Source organism: Ambystoma mexicanum, chromosome 3q, assembly GCF_040938575.1.
Source record: "Ambystoma mexicanum isolate Mex_15411 chromosome 3q, UKY_AmexF1_1, whole genome shotgun sequence".
In the NCBI taxonomy this organism is placed as follows: Eukaryota; Metazoa; Chordata; class Amphibia; order Caudata; family Ambystomatidae; genus Ambystoma; species Ambystoma mexicanum.
In genome coordinates, this window is record NC_090926.1 from 540,559,216 (window position 1) to 540,577,448 (window position 18,233).

Below are 18,233 nucleotides of genomic sequence, written 5' to 3' on the forward strand. Positions count from 1 at the left end.
GCAAACATAGGTCTGCTGTTACAAAGCGCAGTGTCCCTGCCAAGCGAAAAGGTTCAGGATGAGGAAAACCTATTAGAGAACAACATAATGGATGCAGAGGGCTGTCAACAGCACAAAGTATTTGATGCACACATATAGCAACACAGAGAGAGCAACAGATGTACTAATGTTGTGGTTGCAGCGGTTATAGAAAGGGCAGCATTATAGGACCAGTGTTTAGTTGATGTATTGGAGTGACGTAGGATAGCATGATGGGTGGGAAGAAAGGAAATAAGTGGAAGATGGAGTCAGCAAGGTAGTGTGGTAACTGTGAGTTTGGTGTGTTTAATTGACAGAAGTGACACCATTTTAGTAGTTCAGGCTTATTACACGGTGAACAGACGAGAGAACAGGTCTTGGTGTGGAGCTGCGGTTCTGTTAGTTCAGCTCTGAAAATAAATCCATTTCCAATTCTCCAGGAGCGAAGCCCAGGTCAGAGGCACACAGGGTGCACAAATAAGCAATAATTGTGTCTAGCTGCAGGTACTGAATGTGAGGGGAACAGAATGTTAGTTGGTAGGAGAGCAGTAAGAGATGTGCCCTTTGAAGGATGAAATTCATGAGACTAGGGCATAAGGCCCTGTGATGACATGGAACAAGGCAAAGATTTAGAACATTACTGACCCTCACTCTGAGGCGCACACCCAATATGAACTGCACCTAGACACATAACTTAAGCAAACAAATCTCCAAAATTCAGACTCAAGAGCGGTGCCCTGGGCGCCATCTACCTTGGCACCTGGGGTAGAGAGGGGATAAAGAGTGCTGTGTCTGGAACATCTTGTGATCGTGACAGGAGGAGCAGAGGTGATACGAATACATTTGGTACAAGTTTGGAGGTGCAGCTCATGTGCGCCATGGCATCTGGGTTAATGAGGAAGCCTATTGTCTCATCAAAGCATGGTTGTCCTCGCCAAGACTCTTTCATCGCTTCTGGAACAGGAGGGTGCACATTATGTGATGCTCCCAAATGTACAGGCCTATCAATGAGAACCCACCAATCACACACTTGGGTTTGGAAGGGACGATGTAGGGGACCATGTGTCTTGGGGAATAGAGGTAGCGTAGATGTGGCCAATCTGTCAAAGGACTGTAGGGGGAATTAGCATGTTCAATAGGTGGTAGCCAATCTGTGTGGTGGGATTATGTTCTACTCATTATTATTGTGCATAACAATCTTAATGTGCAGTTCTTCTGCTAGAAAAGATGTGACATCTTGAGTTAAGATGAGCTCTGTGTCAGTTTGGTTCTACATAACTTTTGCATGTAATAAACCTTGTTTTCCTTGCAAAGAAGTGCAGTGAATATTTTGTGTCATTTGGATTGTTTTTACTCTATGGTATTTTGGCTGCCATTCCTAACATCAATTCTAACTAAGGTGTCTGGTCAGCTGGTAGAATGGTGGCACTTTTTAAGGTAGCTGGCACTGAATAACTGTAGGTTAGGCATGAGATATTTAGGTAATTGTTGCCGGGAGGCTAGATCAGGGGCAACACGCTTGCCTTGGAAGCAAGAAAACACAAAGCAACACAGGTGCGATCCCCGGCTCTGCGCTTAGAAACCTCTGGGTATTAAGCGCATTATAAATAACAAATTACAATTGTGTTGTTTGATGTGCATCCATTGCAGATATTTTAAGGTCCAGGTTAAACAGTCAATTCTCTTCATAGTAAATATTCAATACGAAGCATACCTGTGTTCCCTTTGCAGTTTATACAGATATGATATGGCATTTATAACGCGCATCTACACAAGTGTTTCAAGGCGCGATGAGCCAAGTAGAGTCTCAGATAACCACCCTTTCATGGACAGGCTTGGGAGGGGCCTTAGCAAGGACTTGGCTCGATGAGGGTGAGACAGCGATATCCTGGAAGGGTTCCTTATGTAATGGCTTATGTTAAAGTGTGTTAGAGAATTCTAGAACTTGTGGGCTTGTGTTCAGCTGTTTTTCACTGTGAACACTCTCATTTTTGTCCTTAACTCTTCAATGCAAAGGATTTTGGAGCACTGCCGGCCATCGTTTAGTATGTTAATAACACCTGCATACCGTCAAATATTTTGGATGCTATGTAATGCACCTTTGTTTCACCGGCTGGCTATTACTGAGACCTGGCTCTTCTATGATCTGAATCATCACTCACTCACATCGCCTTACCCCATTATACCGTGAGAGGACAGAATTTCAGGAAGGGGTGGAGGATGGCAATTTGTGTTTATGATTCGATCACTTGCAAGGAGATCTGAGGGCCTAGTTTCACTACATTTAAGTACATCTTAGCCAAATATGACTTTAGTTTCAGCATCTCTAATCTGGTTGCTGTATCTTACCATTTCCCAAAAACGTGTCTGTATTCCCACCAGAACTAAATGATCTGACCCCTGGTCCTCACTATCAGTATCTGGCTACTCCTACATCCTATGTGACTTAATTATTGGACAGTTGCCCTATTAGCAAAGGTGCACATGGGTTTATTGGAGTTGTAGAATGCCATGAATTCACTCATACTACCCAATAAATTCATGAAGCTCGTCACAGACGAGACCTGCTCTTTGTATGCAACAATATAATGAACGTATCTGATACCATGCTGCTGCCATGGTTGGTCTGGTTGAACTGTTTTCCATTTCTGCTAGGATAATCCATCCCTGTCGAAATGAGGGAAAAGCTGGCTATTCTTTTGACTAATCTCTCTTTAGTGACTTGCTCCTTTTTATCTTACCTATGCTTTTCGGTATTGTTATCACACCATATTATGACATCACTCATAGTACTCCAGGGCTGTCAAGAGCACAGGTTTAAAGTGGTTCATGTACTTCCTTTCAAATTATTCCCAGTGAGTAAAATGGTGCCCTTTCATGTCTTAAACTACTATGGTCACTTGGGTGATGCATTAACTGTCCCCTCTCTCACACATCCTTTAAAAATGAGCTTGGAAAGTTTGCACTCATTCTCAATAGCTATGGCTTGGCTTCAAATGTACGATAATGACACTCAGCGGTAAACCAAAGTGCAGAAGTGCTTTAGATGTTGCCAATTGCATATGGACTGCTCCATTTGCCTTCTTGGATAGATAGATGTTTATTTCCTCTGCTTAAATACCTCTAAGACAAGGTTTCAGCTAATGATGACCGTTTGACTTGCTCTCTCGTCCATTCTTATCATCATCTGCTATACGTTCATCCCAGGAATCGTAGAGCAATTATTGATATCACCAGCCCTTTGTTTCACAAGTGAGCAGCCACCAAATCTCCCTTCTATCATCTGAGGAAACTGCAGGGGATCTTCCCTCTCTATTAAATTCAAAAAGAATTGATATGATATGATATGATATGATATGGCATTTATAACGTGCCTATACACAAGTGTTTCAAGACTCTACTTGGTCAGTACTTTATTTAATTTATTTATTTATTTATTGAGCATGTGTATGGCACCTATACAACAGAAAGTTTTTCCAGGAACCACAAGACAAAACGGGGCGGGGGGAGAAAACAACAATAACGGTCCTACTAGGTCTTGTGACAACGGATTGTTCAAATGCAGTAACAATAAGTGTGAAGGGGAGGGGGAGGATAGCGCAAGGGAGGGGATAAGGAGAGGAAAAGGGGAGAAAGTGCAGGAAGAGAGGAGGGCTGGGCAAGTGCAAAGGGGGGAGCCCAGGAGGGCAAGTGCCAGGGAGGCCAGGGGTAGGGGTAGCTGGGGAAAAGGAGGGACGGTGGCCCAGACTTAGGGGCTGGTTGGGTAAGGGTTCCCGAGAGCAAGTGCTGGTAGGGTGAGTGGAAGACTGGTAGATGGAGGGGCTGCCCGCAGAAAGATTTATATGGGACACAGGCAACCAGTTGAGAAGGATGGTGGGTTATTAGCAAGGGAGGGGGAGAGGGGAGTAGGAGGAGAAAAGGAAGGTCTTGAGAAGCTTCCAGAATTTAAGGAGATCTGGCTCAAGACAGAGAGGGGCAGGAGGCCATTCCATTGGGAGGCTCCTGCCGATGAAGAGATCTACCCCACACTCTCTGCTGAGAGAAACGTCTGACCTGCAGAGAGTTATACCTAGAGGACCAAAGGACTCTGGCAGGGAGGTATTTAGGGAGAGAAAGTTGGATGTAACAATGTCCCAGGCCTTGTTGATGATCCAGAGGGTCTTGAATTTGATCTGTGCAGCCACCAGTATCCAATGGAGAGCTACTAGGGCTAGACAGATGCGTCCATGGGCTTGAGGCCTAGGATAAGTCTTGCATTTGCTTCTGCATTTGTTGAAGAAGGCGGAGGGAGGAGAGAGGCAGATTAAGGAAGAGGCTGTTGCTTTAGTACAGCCTACATAGAACCAGAGCTCTAGAGACATTGGGCCTCATTACAAGGTTGCCGGTCCGGAAACAACGGTATCAGTAAGCTTGCCAGTACCGTTGGTTCCAGACCGGCAAACTACGAGTTCTGCGAGCGGGTGTCTTTCAGCCCGCCAGGTCTGACCTGGTAGGCGGAATGGCATCAGCTCGCAGACCTTGACGGATGCACCGGCACCATTCATGAATGGTGCCGGTGCATCCGTCCTCCCCATTCCCATTGCATCCAATGGGACTCGAATGGGAATGGTGAGTAATTGTTTCCGCCGCCCGGTAAGTCCCATTGCTGGGTACCGGAAAAAAATCACTCTGGTGGCATTCATGCCGGTATTTACCAGCATGACTACCGCCAGACTCATAACAAGGTTCATTGAGTTTCTGGGCGAATGTGAAGAAGGGTGGAATGCCTCCGAAGAGACGAAAATAAAAGTGGGCCTTTTTGGCAAGGTCAGAGAAGGAGAGCAAGGAGTGGAAGATGACACCCATCTTTTTTGCTTCACTCAAGGGTGAAGGGAGGGGACCCAAGGAGGGTGGACAGAGAGTAGGTGGGAAGGAAGGAGAAGGGGTCTCAACAAGAAGGATCTCAGTCTTACTGGCATGAAGGCTGAGATTGTTAGCAGCACACCATGCCTGAATATCAATCAGACAATCAGGAATGAGAGAGGAAGGAGAGGAGGTAGAGGAGGGAAGCTTAAAGGAGAGCTGTGTGTCATCAGTGTAATACAGGAAATGGGGAGAGAATTTGGAGATCAAGTGTGTCAGAGGGGCAAGGTAAATGTTCAAAAGCCACGGTGAGAGGATAGAGCCCTGAGACATGCCACAAGTAGAGGGGTAGGTGGAGGAAAGAAAAGGGCCCAGTTGTATTTGAGAGGGTCGATTCGAAAGGAAGGATGTGAGCCAGTCCAGTGCGAGGTCTCTAATGCCTAGGGTATCATGGAGTCGATTTATGTGGGTGAAATGATTGACCATATCAAAGGCAGAAGACAGATCGAGGAGGAGAGCAGTTTCTGTGCCTCTGACTCCTCTGAAGTCGGACTGGTGATCGTGGAGACATCCCACAGAATCAGTGTGAAGGATCAGTTGAGAGATGATCAACTTCTCCGAGACTTTGCCCAAGAAAAGGGGAGTGGAGATATGGCACTAGTTAGCCAGACAGGAAGGGTCCGCAGATGGCTTTTTTATGAAGGGGTGAACAAGGGAGTGCTTGAGGGGAGAAGGGAAGGAGCCAGATGCAAAATAGCGGTCGCAGAACTCAGCCAAGGAGGGAGCAAGAGAGGCAATGTTGTCCTTGATAGTTCTAAAGGAGCATGGAAGCACCTGTTTGGAGGAGTCTTTCATAGAACAGACTATGTTGGTGACCTCCTCCGGTGCTATGGGTCGGAAGGAGGAGAATAGTGGGGCGGAAATATAGAGGCGGGCCGAGGGAGGCCTGCATGCAGGTGAAGGAGGTAGGGGAGTAGAAGAGAGAGAAAACAGAATGTCCTGGGTTTTGGAAGTGAAATGGAGGCCAAAGCCATGCAGAGGGACTGTGAAGGATGAGGACAAAAGTGGAGACTGCAGTAGGTTGGCAAGTTGATTGTGGCCCCAGATATGCAGGCTTGGATATGGGCCATTTTCTTCAAGTGGATGGACAGTCTGTATTGCCAGTTTGTCAGAATATGTGCAAGAAGCCACCACCTCTGTTCCTTGACTCTGAACTTGCGTTTCAGCAAGGATAGGTCAGAATTGTACCAGTTATTCCACTTGGAGGTAGGCTTCATGCAGATCCGCATGGCCGGGGCCAGGATGTCAAGGGTGTTGGAGAAGGGGAGGTGAAGGTTAGCAAGGGCTGCATCAGTGTTAGAGTCAGTAGAAGGCAAGGGGGTATCTATAAAAGTGGCAGCAAAAACAGTTACTGACACTCACTTCATCGGTAGGATGACGGAGAAGAAGAGTGGCAGTGAGGGCAGAGGCTTAGCCGGGAGCACAAGAGCTCCAGATGGGAGGAGAGGGGAGCATAGTCAGATCAGGAGAGTGGAGTAGTGAAAGGGTTGGAGAGTGAGATGTCAGCAGAGATGAGCGCATCCATGATGTGCCCGGCTGTGTGGGTTGGATCAGAAGGTAAAATTGTGAGGGAAAGAGAGTCAGAGATGTTACGCAAGAGTAGAGTAGCTGCATCGGGGGAGTCAAGATGAATATTGAGGTCTCCAAGGAGGAGAAGCTTAGAGGAAGAGGTCAGAAGAGAAGAGGTGAGGTTGGTCGACTCAGAGAGGAAGTGGATGGTCAGTCCAGGGGGCCAGTTGATGGTGGCGAGAGTGAGCGAGATGAGGTAGAAGAGACACAGATCATGCAAACAAGACATTCAAAAGGAGGAGTAGTTTTGCGTGAGCATGATAGAGGAGTGGGCCCATTCAGGAAAAATAATTCCACTTCACCTCCATACAAATTAGGCCTGGGCTTGGGGAGGATCTTATGGCCCTCAGGAAGGAGAGTGTCAAAAGCAGTGCCAGAGCTGGCATTGAATCTCGTCTCTGTGAGGGTGAGGACATTGAAGTCAAAGTGTTCAAGGAGGTAGCAGGTGTCAGACGAGTGTTTGACTGCAGAGCAAAAATGTATGGTAGCTAAGTGAAGCTGGTTGGCACCTTTAAAGGTCTTCTGAGGTGGGGTACAGGGCCGAGGAACTAATACCGTTGAAGGAACCAAAGAGGCAATAGGGGTGGCAGAAGGAGGGGTGAAAGGAGAAGGGAGGAAGTTAATGAGAGATGGAAGATGCCGGTCAAGAAGGAGGAGGTTGGGCTGAGAGACCTGGGCCATGATAGTCCCATTCAGGTAGAGATTGGTGATGCACCTGAAGGAGGAGAAGTGTACCAGGAGACCTTCCCATCTGGTACCACCATTATTGGGCGAGGATGAAAAAGGGGAGATGATTGAGGCCATATGGGGAGTACATGGGTCAGGAGAGGGGACAATTAAGAGAATGTCAGTGATAGTGTGTCTGAAGGTAGCATTGACATAGGTGTTAGCAATGGGAAGTCCTGGGTTGGAGACCAGGAGGGCTATATCTTACATTTCTCATTCCAGACTTTGAGAGAGAGGTAGGAAGGTTATATAGTAGCAGTTAGAATAGATTGGGGAAATGGAGAGCACCATTGTTCCAGGGGAGTGGTGGTGGAGTGTGGATAGAGGGACTGCACAAGCACAAGGCTTGGGGTGTAACAAAGGCCCCAAACTAAGAGAACTGAAGGGCCATGTGAAAAAGGCATACCTGTCATTACCAGAGGAAAAACAACATTTTTTATTCACAAAGGTAGAATAAATTCAAAGGTCCCTTTCACATAAAAAACAGGATTTTTAAACACTGACACCAAAACAGATTTGCAAGGGTGTCTTTCTGCAAGGATAATCCAGAGAAGGCTAAAACAAAAGTTGAATCAAAGTACAGATTTGAAAAGAACCTCAAATTACTGGTTGAGAAATAAATTCAGCATTTTCACTGAAACTTTCATCCATTAAAAGGAGTTGCACTGTGACAATTCCGACTCACTTTTCAGCAGGAAAAAGAACAGCAGATAAATAAAAATATGTATGTTGTTAATGACTGAAAGAAACAGCCCTGTACTTTCAGTGCAAAAGCAAAGTGGACCACGAAAACACTCTTTAGTCAAGGAATCAGGCTGATGTTAGAAAATGCAATATGTGGGCTCATTTCAGCCAAGGTCACAGAGTCGGCCTCTGGCCAAACTTCACAAAGGATTCCCCCATTGAAAGCCTGGCATGTATCCTAGCTATTTACAACTGCAATAACATGTGGCTTTCCTGAAAAGTGTTGAAAACCAAGTTTCCCCCAGACTTGCTGTCTCTGAAGGTAGGTCTCTGCAGAGCAAATGGATCTAGCCGGTGCAACCCAGGTATTTACGATCTGCAAAAAACAATTTCAAACAACGAAGAGACAAATGGCCTGGATGAAGCAGAGCTCCCATTTGCCCAACAAGAAGATTCAATATTAATTTAAAAGACTATTATAATTTAGGTATTTTTCTCAGCACCCATAAATCAGACTTTCTTGATTGATATGTCAATTTTTAGGTAAGTTCCAGTCAATTTTGCTGATATATAATTCCTCCACCTGTGACCCCGGGAATTGTAATGGTGAGCTAAAAGGTATTCCTGTTTGCTATGAACATCTCACTGATTTAAGATTTGGTGAACTGGTGGGCTGTAAACTTAGGTATGTGGGGGATAAATTGCATGTTCCTAACAATTATGCTTTTTGTAAAAACAATGTAAAATTGGTGCGGACCAGGCTGTTGTTTTATTAAACTCCCTCTGATAAACTGAATCAGAAAATATATTTATGTTATGGCAGTTACTAGTAGAATTATGAGGTTTTGCCACATAACTAGTTTTTGCCAAAGATTTGACATGAGAACAAATGGGGATTGCAAATGGAAACTGCCATATGTCTGTGTCAAACTCTTAAGCCAATCCTTAGAGAGAGGCTGGATTTGGGAGGAGAGAGTAGGGTACCTGTCCAATCTCTTTTGTGAGAACTCTTGCAGGCTACCCCCCAAGATTGTAAACTTGATGCTGTCATCAATGCTATATAAAGGGGATGCACTGTGAGGAAGGAACAGAGCTGCTGAAACTTACAATCTGATCGTGGCAAGGAATCACCAAAGGAGATTGCATCTGGGTGGAGCTGTCTATTGCTAGGGAGGCCTAAACAAATCTGACTGGACTCTATGGTGAAGAGCTGGGGCCCATCCTTGAGAGTGGAGTGACCCGACCTCTGCCCTGTCCTTCCAGAGGGTCCTAACATGCAGCTGGCTTTCCTGAACTGTAACCAGAGGTTCTCTATGTAAGTAGAATTGAACCCTTTGGAACCAAATGGAGGGGGAATCTGCCATCCGCAAATCCGTTCCCTGTATAGCAAGCATGGGGGGAGGGAACTGTGTAGATCTTTAGCCTATTATAATAAAATATATTAATTTAACTAATTCCCCTTGGCAGAAGACCACAAGGTAATTTTTGTTAAAATTCGAAATTTACATAGCTCATTCCTGGTGTGTACTGAAAACAATAGACTGTAATTTAATTGGGTAATCCAATGGGTCCTGCTTCCCGAACACAGGCCTTTAAGTGGAGGGAGGCTAAAATCCAAAATTCTAAAATCATTCTAATTTTTGCTCTCCAGCTTCCCCAAAACAAGCCCTTAAAATGAGGGGAGTGTGAAATACAAAATTCTGAAATCATCCCAATGTTTGCCATCCAGCTCCCAACACAGGCCTTTAAGTGGAGGGGGGTTTGAAATCCAAAAGTCTTAAATCATCCCTATGTTTCTGTCACACCCCAACACAGACAAAAGTAGGGGGGTCTGAAACCCCCACCACTTAAATCAACCTGTGTTTATTTTAAGGAAATAGTGTGAGTGAAATCATAATTGCCATATGTATTTGTCCAAATCTGTACACAAAACTGCTAGCCTTTTAAGTCCGCAGGAAAATCTAAATTGCACAGCATTCCATACACAATTGTTTTTGTTTATTGATCAGCTTAATTATTTCTTGAAGTGAAAATTGTAGAAAGTAATTTGTGTTCTTTTCAAACCACTTGCGGGATTTATTTGTGTAACAAGAAGTTAATTGTAAGCCCCAAAGAAGGTGGTGTGTGTAGTTTAGTTTTTTTTTTTTCTATTAACTATAATTCTAATAAATACAAATATATTTCCTGTACACCAGCCTGGTTCTTGGCTCATTGGTAGCTCAGGGGGAGGAGTCCAAGGGGCATGATATGAGGCTGAAATAGGGCTGAATTAAAGAACTGACAATAACCAATTATTGTGAGACACTTAGCTTGGGGAATGACGGAACTCCCTGTGTTGAGGGTGCCCTCTTAATAAACCATTACAGAGGAACTCACCAGGCAGCCTAGTAGCAGGACGAGTGATGAAGGGTAAATGCAATAGATGAAACAGTAAGAGAAGGGATAGGGCTTAGGTTACAGATGTAGCAGAGGAATGTACAATTCAACATTTAGATATGGAATAATATCCAGTATAGTGAGACGACCAGAGATGGTAACAAGATACAGGTAAGAGGCAAAGCAGTTGACACAACAGTTATGCAAACAGTATTCACATGCGAAATTGCAGTATGGTGAGAGAGTAAATTATTTAGTGTAGCATGTGTGTCTAGAGCAATGAGGTTTGGATTTGAAGGATATAGTCACATGCTAGAAATACATAAGCACATTTAACAAAATAAATCCAGATTCAATGGCCTCATTACAAGTTTGCCGGTCCGGTAACTATGGTTATGCTCGCGGGTGCCTTTCCACCCGGCAGGTCGGACCCGCGAGCTGAGCATGTCAGATGCACCAGCACCATTCTGAATGGTGCCGGTGCATCTGACCGCCCCATTCCCATTTGAGCCCCATTGGGCTCAAATGGGAATGGGGAGTAAAAGTTTCTGGCCTCTGGCAATGGGGAAATACAGGGTCTGCCAGGGTTGTAATGCCCCTGTATTTCCCCTTGCCAGGAGCCGGAAAAATTTGCAAGTTTGGTGGCAGCCTGCCAGTTTTACTGGCAAGGCTACAGCCAAAATTGTAATGAGGCCCAATGTCCAGAAATCCAAACAAGCATATTTAAAAATACACAGATACAATATTCAGAAGTCCAAACAAAGCACAGCTTTTTAAATAAGAAAGCACCTTCAGAATACACAGATTCGAATTTCAGAAATTCAGGCAAAAGCCAAAATTATAAAAAAAACAGGCTATATTCAATTTAACCAGAAATGCAAACAAAGTGCCAATACTTGAAGCAAAGCAGGTGGATATCAGAGCAGACAGGCTGACTAACTAATAAAGAGTTGATGTGCTAGACTAGTTTCAATCAGGCAGCACTAGGTAAGCACACGGTTGGAGAAGAACAATGCAGTACAAAACTGGTCGGTTTAGGATGGAGTCTCAGAAGGGCAGAGTGACTGGTAAGGAGTTAGTTAATGATTAGTCAAGTCAGGAATGCAGATTCAGGAAAGCGCAACAAAGCATTGCGGGGAGAGGTTAGAGGCAGACTGACAGCATGCAGGGATCAAGCTCAGATGATGGACCAGCCTCGATGCAGGTAGAGGAATCACTCAAGGGGCAGTGCTTGCATTCTGAGCGGGGGCAAGTGTGCCAGGTTGCCAAAGGGGGCAGTGCTACAGGAGAAACAGGGCAGCCAGAACCACGAATGGAACAAGACGATAAGCAGGAAAAAGCGGGGCGTGACAAGCCAGACAGGGGCCTTGTAAATTGGCCTTGCAGAGTGGGCTGACTCCCAAATGGCCTGAAGCAACATGTGCAGACCAATCAGATTGCAGAGAGCTCCAGACTTGCAGAGTGGGCTGACTCCCCAATGGCCTGAAGTAACATGTGCAGACCAATCAGATTGCAGAGAGCTCCAGACTCACAAAGGCTCCAAACAGCCAGTAAAGGCAGCGGACATCTTATTCTATAAAATAAATGCAATTATACATAAGCCCATGTGGGTCTACCGTTTGCTGAAGAACGGCATCCTGCAGTCTTGGGCTGATCCTGAGGATAAGGAAGGCAAGTGAAGTTTTGTGCAGCTCCCGGACTGCAGAAGATGAAATAGCCAGACAGGGGCCTTGTAATTGGGCCTTGCAGAGGGCGCTGTCTCGCCTGAAGTAACACCGATCAGATACCATTCCCTTTTAATAATCACTGCCTGTAGTTGCAATTCGTAAGTTACTCTGCAATTGTTGCTGATGCAACCACCGGATGTAGTACTCATGCATGAAATATTATTCACTGGATGTACTATCAGGATATACATTTTGATATTTACCTTTGTTTTGAGCTTGCATATGGTATCAGCCCACAGTAGTTGCCATAATGGCCAAGCACAATGTAATTAACATGTGGACAGCCCATCCAATGTCCCAAAAAAGCCATGGTGTCTGTTATAGACATGGTAGAGGAAACCAAAATTCTGATAAAAGAAATTGAAATTATCTCCAATGATCTTCAAGAATAAAGAGAACATGTTGCTGGAGACCTCCAGTGCTAGACCCCTATTGGCCAAGATTTGACTTGTCTCATCCAAAGTACCCCTAAGTCTTCACATTTGATTCACACTAAAATACTTGGTGACAGACACCTGACAGCAACTATTCACAGATCTAGTCTACAGGCTGATATATATGGAGAGTTGGCTCAGGTATCTGCCACCCAGTATTGTCTTTAGGCACTGGATCGTCCACGCCCCCTTCTTCTTAATTAGATTATTATTCAGACTACATTAGTTTATTATTCAGACTACATGTATATACGAAATGCTCTGAGTAATACCCATCTTTGCACTCATTGAAAATCCTGATTACCTAGTAAAATTCCCTATTTGAGCAGATTTAGAGCTTAAGTAGAGGAACATGTCAGTTGGCTTCGGTGTAATGGTGGACTCACTTTGGGGGCGGGGTGCTAGGCAGTCAAGCTAAATTTATCTGCTAGGACCAATATGAATTAGATGGGAATTATACTCTCCATAAACAACTTGATAAGCACCAAATCCAGGGCTGAGTTTGTTCTGTGAGGAAGTCAACTGGGGTCTTGGATTGCAAACCCTTTTATTATAAATGCATCTACTCGAATAGGAAATAGACAAAGGAAGAGTGATAGGTCAGAGAGAGGCTCTGAGTGTGCCTATAGACAAAACATTGCAAGTAGAAAAGGAGACACGAGTAGAAGGGAAGCCTAGAGATTGAGAAAAAGGGAGTAATAGAGGTTTTAGGAAGGAGAGATAAAAAAAAAGGTGGATAGACGAGTTGAAAGCAGAACAAAGAGGGGCCGTATGAGAAGCTGAGAGTCTGACTAAAAGAGAAGAGCAGTAGTCGAGACGTGAAAACATAAGAGATGGGATGACACGCTCAGTGGCATTGAAAGGTAGGAGAAGATGAGATGTGTAGACACTGCAGAGAGGAAAAGGGCCACGATAGAAATACAGAGAGAGAAGGAAAGGGTAGGCTGGAAAGTGCTGCCCAGGTTCAGAGTGCACAGAGAGAAAGGTGGAAATGAAGGAGGAGACAAAAGAGCAAGGGATGGAAAGGAGGAGGGAGAGAGCGCGAGGGGCTAAAGAGTACCTCGGTTTTTGCAGGATTCACGTGGAGGTCAAGTGGGAGTGCATTGGGAGAGGTCAAATTTGTTTTAAGATAATGACTGAACGGAGGCAATACTGGTTGTAGCCTTTTATGCACTAACTTTACTCTCATCTAATTCAGGTGTTTTAGTAATGTGCATGAAATATTTAAACGTTGTTTATACTGTTTTATGAGCTTTTAGTCAAATTAATTGTCATTTGAATCAGAAATATGAACCTACTTTCCTTTAAATGAGCCTGATTCAAAGTATAACAGTTATTGTTGTTAAAATATACGTTCCTATCACAATAATGAATATTTTCCTTCCATCCTTTTCAGCTGCATTTGCTAAGGGGGTCATTTGGAGATTGGCCGTAAGACACACGGCAAGTTCAACTCCATGCATTGCCATTAACACATTCAGCAATGAGAGCGAGACTGCATGAATCAGCCTTCGCCGCCATGCATGCGGTTATGATTACTGCTGATGTGATAAAATAATGATACTGCATGCCTTGATACTGGAAGTACACCATCACATCCGAACCTAACATTACCGTATGCGCGAATACCACAAACGTGCTGGAATACACCATGAGCGGCAGCCAATTCTGCTCAGCTCAGCTCTAGTGACCAAGAGGGGATATCAGGGTCCCATGCACCTACCAGCACTGCCCCGCCATCAGGCACCAGTGCAACACTGCTTCCAACACTGCATCTTCTGCTTTCACAAGTAAGCCGCCCACCCAAGCAGGCAATGATCTTCAAGGGTTCCCAGTGCTGGGTAAGGGAAAAGGGAAATGCCAAGACCCCGACCCAGCCTTCCCAGCCGGGTTCTATGTGTTAATATCTCTGCAAAAATATTGCGATACAAAAATATCGCCATATTTTTGACCCATGGACACTTAGGGGGACACCCCCACAACCCCTGCATTATTTTAAAATGTGTGGGGGACACCCCAACAATCCCTGCTCCCACAAAATATCCCCCCAAAAAATATCACCTATGCCGAGACAAACGGCCATATGTACTGTGATCATTTTTGGTGGGGATATTTTGTAGGGATACCCCCAGCTGGCCCAGCCTGTCCAGACACTCTCTATCTCACAAACTATTCATACCTGCCTGGCACCAGCGGAAGTGTCCCAGGATGTGCTGAGCTTTGTTTTCGGTGCAGCAGAGCAGTCCATGCTTAACTCCAAGGAGATGAGCAGGGTGGTCAACAGGCATTGTACACACTTTCCTCAAATACCGAATGAGACAATGTCCACACACTGTATTATTTTTGTAAAAATAGAATCTTCGTGTGAGAAAAGGCATGAAATAAAGCACTATGCTTAAACGTAAGAAAGCGGAACATAAATGCAAAACTCTAAAAAGGTAAGTATAAATAGTTACGAGTATTGCACGAGGGAACATATTATTACAGGTAAGTAAAATACTTTCGCAAACGCGGCCAGAAACGAGTTTTCAGAGAAACCAAGGGCAATCAATTGTGTAAATTAGGGCAGGCTTGTGCAGAAAAGACTTACCTTTTTGGAAATTCTCCAACAGAGCAGTTTCTGGAGTTCTGGTGGAATTTGAGCCACAGAAGACACTTGGTGAAGAAGCGGGCACTCATAGATGCTGGTTCAGGTAAAGAAATATTGCACCAGTAGTACTGAAGAGATCTGAAAGCAATACCCGGGGCCCAACAGGGAGTTCTACAGCTGGAGGTATGGGGTAGCCAAAGGAGGTCAGTGTGCATATTGTTTGGCGAACACTGTAGATTTCAGAGATGGCACACTAGCACAGGCGTGACCCTCAGATCCTTGGAAAGACAGATTATTGATGAATCAGTAGATCCGGGTCAGGGCACTGGTGGAAGGAGCTGAACTGTGATTGGTGTTAGTCAGTGCCACAGGGTTCGTCCATCGTCCTCAAGCACAGAATTCGGCTGCTGAGACTGGGGAGTTCAGAAATCCCTAGGGAAGGATAATTATTGAAGTTGTGCTTACGGAGTCACACAGGAGAGGATTGAGCCACAGAAGGGGTGCCTCAGTCAGTTCGTAGTGGTATACTGGGGAGACAGAGCTTTGACATTACATTTTGGGGAGCGTCATAACACCATTAGTACCCGGCAGGGGCGAATCAGAATGAAAGAACCATTTCGATTGGTCCTCGCCGGGGCATTACCCAGCCGGGAATCCCTGGATTCCATGCCTTTGTCCCCTGCGGGCGGCGCGGCAGCCCCTCAGCTAATGAGGAGGCTCCAAGCAGGGCCATCCCCGCTCCGAGCCTCCATCCGGCCATTCCCTTTCTCGGTGGCCATTTTCTTGGTCTTTTTTATTTTTCTGCTCGAAACGCTCCAGCGTTTCGGGACAAAAATATGGTTTCTTGGCCTGTAACTATGGGCCCCGGGGCATTACCTGAGTCAGTAATGCCCCGCGCTCGGGGAATTTTGCTTAATGTTTAATGATAGCTTTAGCAGAGCAACTGAGCGTTGCATAGGAATAAAGTCGGACAATGCAAATATAAAAAACAAAAGATAATTTTCTTGAAGCGCATCTCATTGAAATATTCTCCTTTGAAGTTATGACTGCCATATTTTGGGTTTTGTATAGAAAAATGTGGCAATTGATATATGTTTAAAACAACTGTGATATATAACACTTTGATAAAAATGTATGTCAATGCACTTTAGTAGACATGAAATAATGTAGTGAAACATCTATGATAGGCTATATACTGCGATTTTGCACAAGTATAAATGTTTTTTGGTATGAATGGGGATGAGAGTAGATGAGATGAATGGGGTGTGATATTAGATCATTGGTAGGTGTGATGTGTTTTCTATATATTGGTTTTCAATGGTTAGTGAATGTTTTCTACTTCTGACTCTGTGTGTGTATTTTTTATGATAATGATAATTAATTTGAGAATAAACATTAAAAAATAAAAAAACAAATGTAACTAATAAATTATTCTTTGTCCAGATTTACATCTTTCAAGCATTTTCTGCATTGGAAGGGATTGTGCTGCGCTTTCATGCGCAATTCATATTGTGACTAGTAGGAGGGTGTGTACTTGTCGATGTACAATTGCAATTTTTTGTATGGTGCCATATTTTAATCAACAGATCTAGTTGTGATGTTATACATGGTTGGCTATTCCACAACCTTCAAGTTGTAGTTGTGATGCCATTGATCAATAACTGGTAGTTAGCAAATCTATCAGGAAAGAGTTGCAGCCTCTCAAGGTACATTTTCCACTCTGGGGTAAAACACATGGGGTGCACAAGTGGTGCATTGAGCCACAAATATGCTTTCAAAAAACAAAAAGAATCCTTTATAGTGTAAGTAAGACATCTTCAAGACATCTATTGTGGGAACAGTGAGTGGGTTAGTTGTCAATGGGCGAGAGATGACATTTGTGAAGTAGCCGCCTTTCTTCAAGTTACCCATTATTATGTTATCATATAGATAGGGTAATGTGCCTGTGCCAATTACATTGTAATGCTGTTATAAGACGTCCTGGAATTCTGTGCCTACATTAAGAACTTGTCCTGTGACCTACTGATTTATTTGGCACAGAACACGAGTGACTTTTAATCGTTTCATACTGTGCACCTGGGCGTATGCTTTTCTGTATGTTTTATATGGCATGGCGATGCAAGTTTAGGAGACCAAAAGAATGGCTTGAGGTTTACCCTCGCACTATGAATATAACTGATCCCAACATGGAAAGTCTGTGGACATGAGATTTAAGCTAGACATGCACAAGTGAAGAAACGCACGTGTGAAGGGAGCAAAGTAAAGTGTACTCTCCATATGGAGGGGGCCCCACTTATACTGCTCTTCGCAAACACAGAAAGTAACCCTTTGACGACAGAGATGATGGAGGGAGGATGATGGTGACCAGGTAGGTGCTGATCTCAGGTACACCTCATAATCCCCCAACTAAAAGCAGCCCCAGACGGCGGGCTGAGGAACCCACGTCCAGATATGATGTCCTGTTGCTTAGATGCATAGCATCTGCAATGCATATCCTTAACCATTAACACTGTTCTAAACCCACGACAAGAAACTAATGATTGCAAACCTGCTCTGACTTAAACCATGACAGGTGAATACAAGGAAACTGTTTCATGTAAATCTTTGGAGTCCCTAATTTGTTTAAGTACACAAACATGAAAGAGAGACTGACATCCTGCAACTGTGACTGAAACAAATCGATGTGCAGCACAGGCCGTATTGCTTCAATTTAGCTAATTTCCTGAATCTGGAAGGCAGGCTTTCCCAAACCTGGAACTATCTTGTGTTACTAATAAAGGAAGTCTGTGGTATTTGTACAAGTCTATAGTCTGACAGATCGGTTGACCAAAACAATGTGCAACGGGGAACATTTACCAGTCACCTGCACGTGCTTGGTGATGATTTAACAAATACTTATTTGGTTATAAAGCATTAAGGTGATTATTGCTTTTCGCATTTTACCTTTGTTTATACCCCCAGAAATATTTTCATCAGCTCCTTCTGCATTAGCAGTTTAATGTAAGAAATTAGTGATTGGAGTTATTTATTTGTTGTACACTGCTACAGAGGTAGCCTCTTGGCGCTCTGTGAGTGTAAGTCTCTATCATGATGATATGGACAGAGAAACATAGTTGAAAACTTATTACCAGAAGCAGGGATCGAAAAAGGTTAGGACCTTATTACAAGTTTGGTGGAAAATGGGTGGAAAATCTAGCGATTTACTGG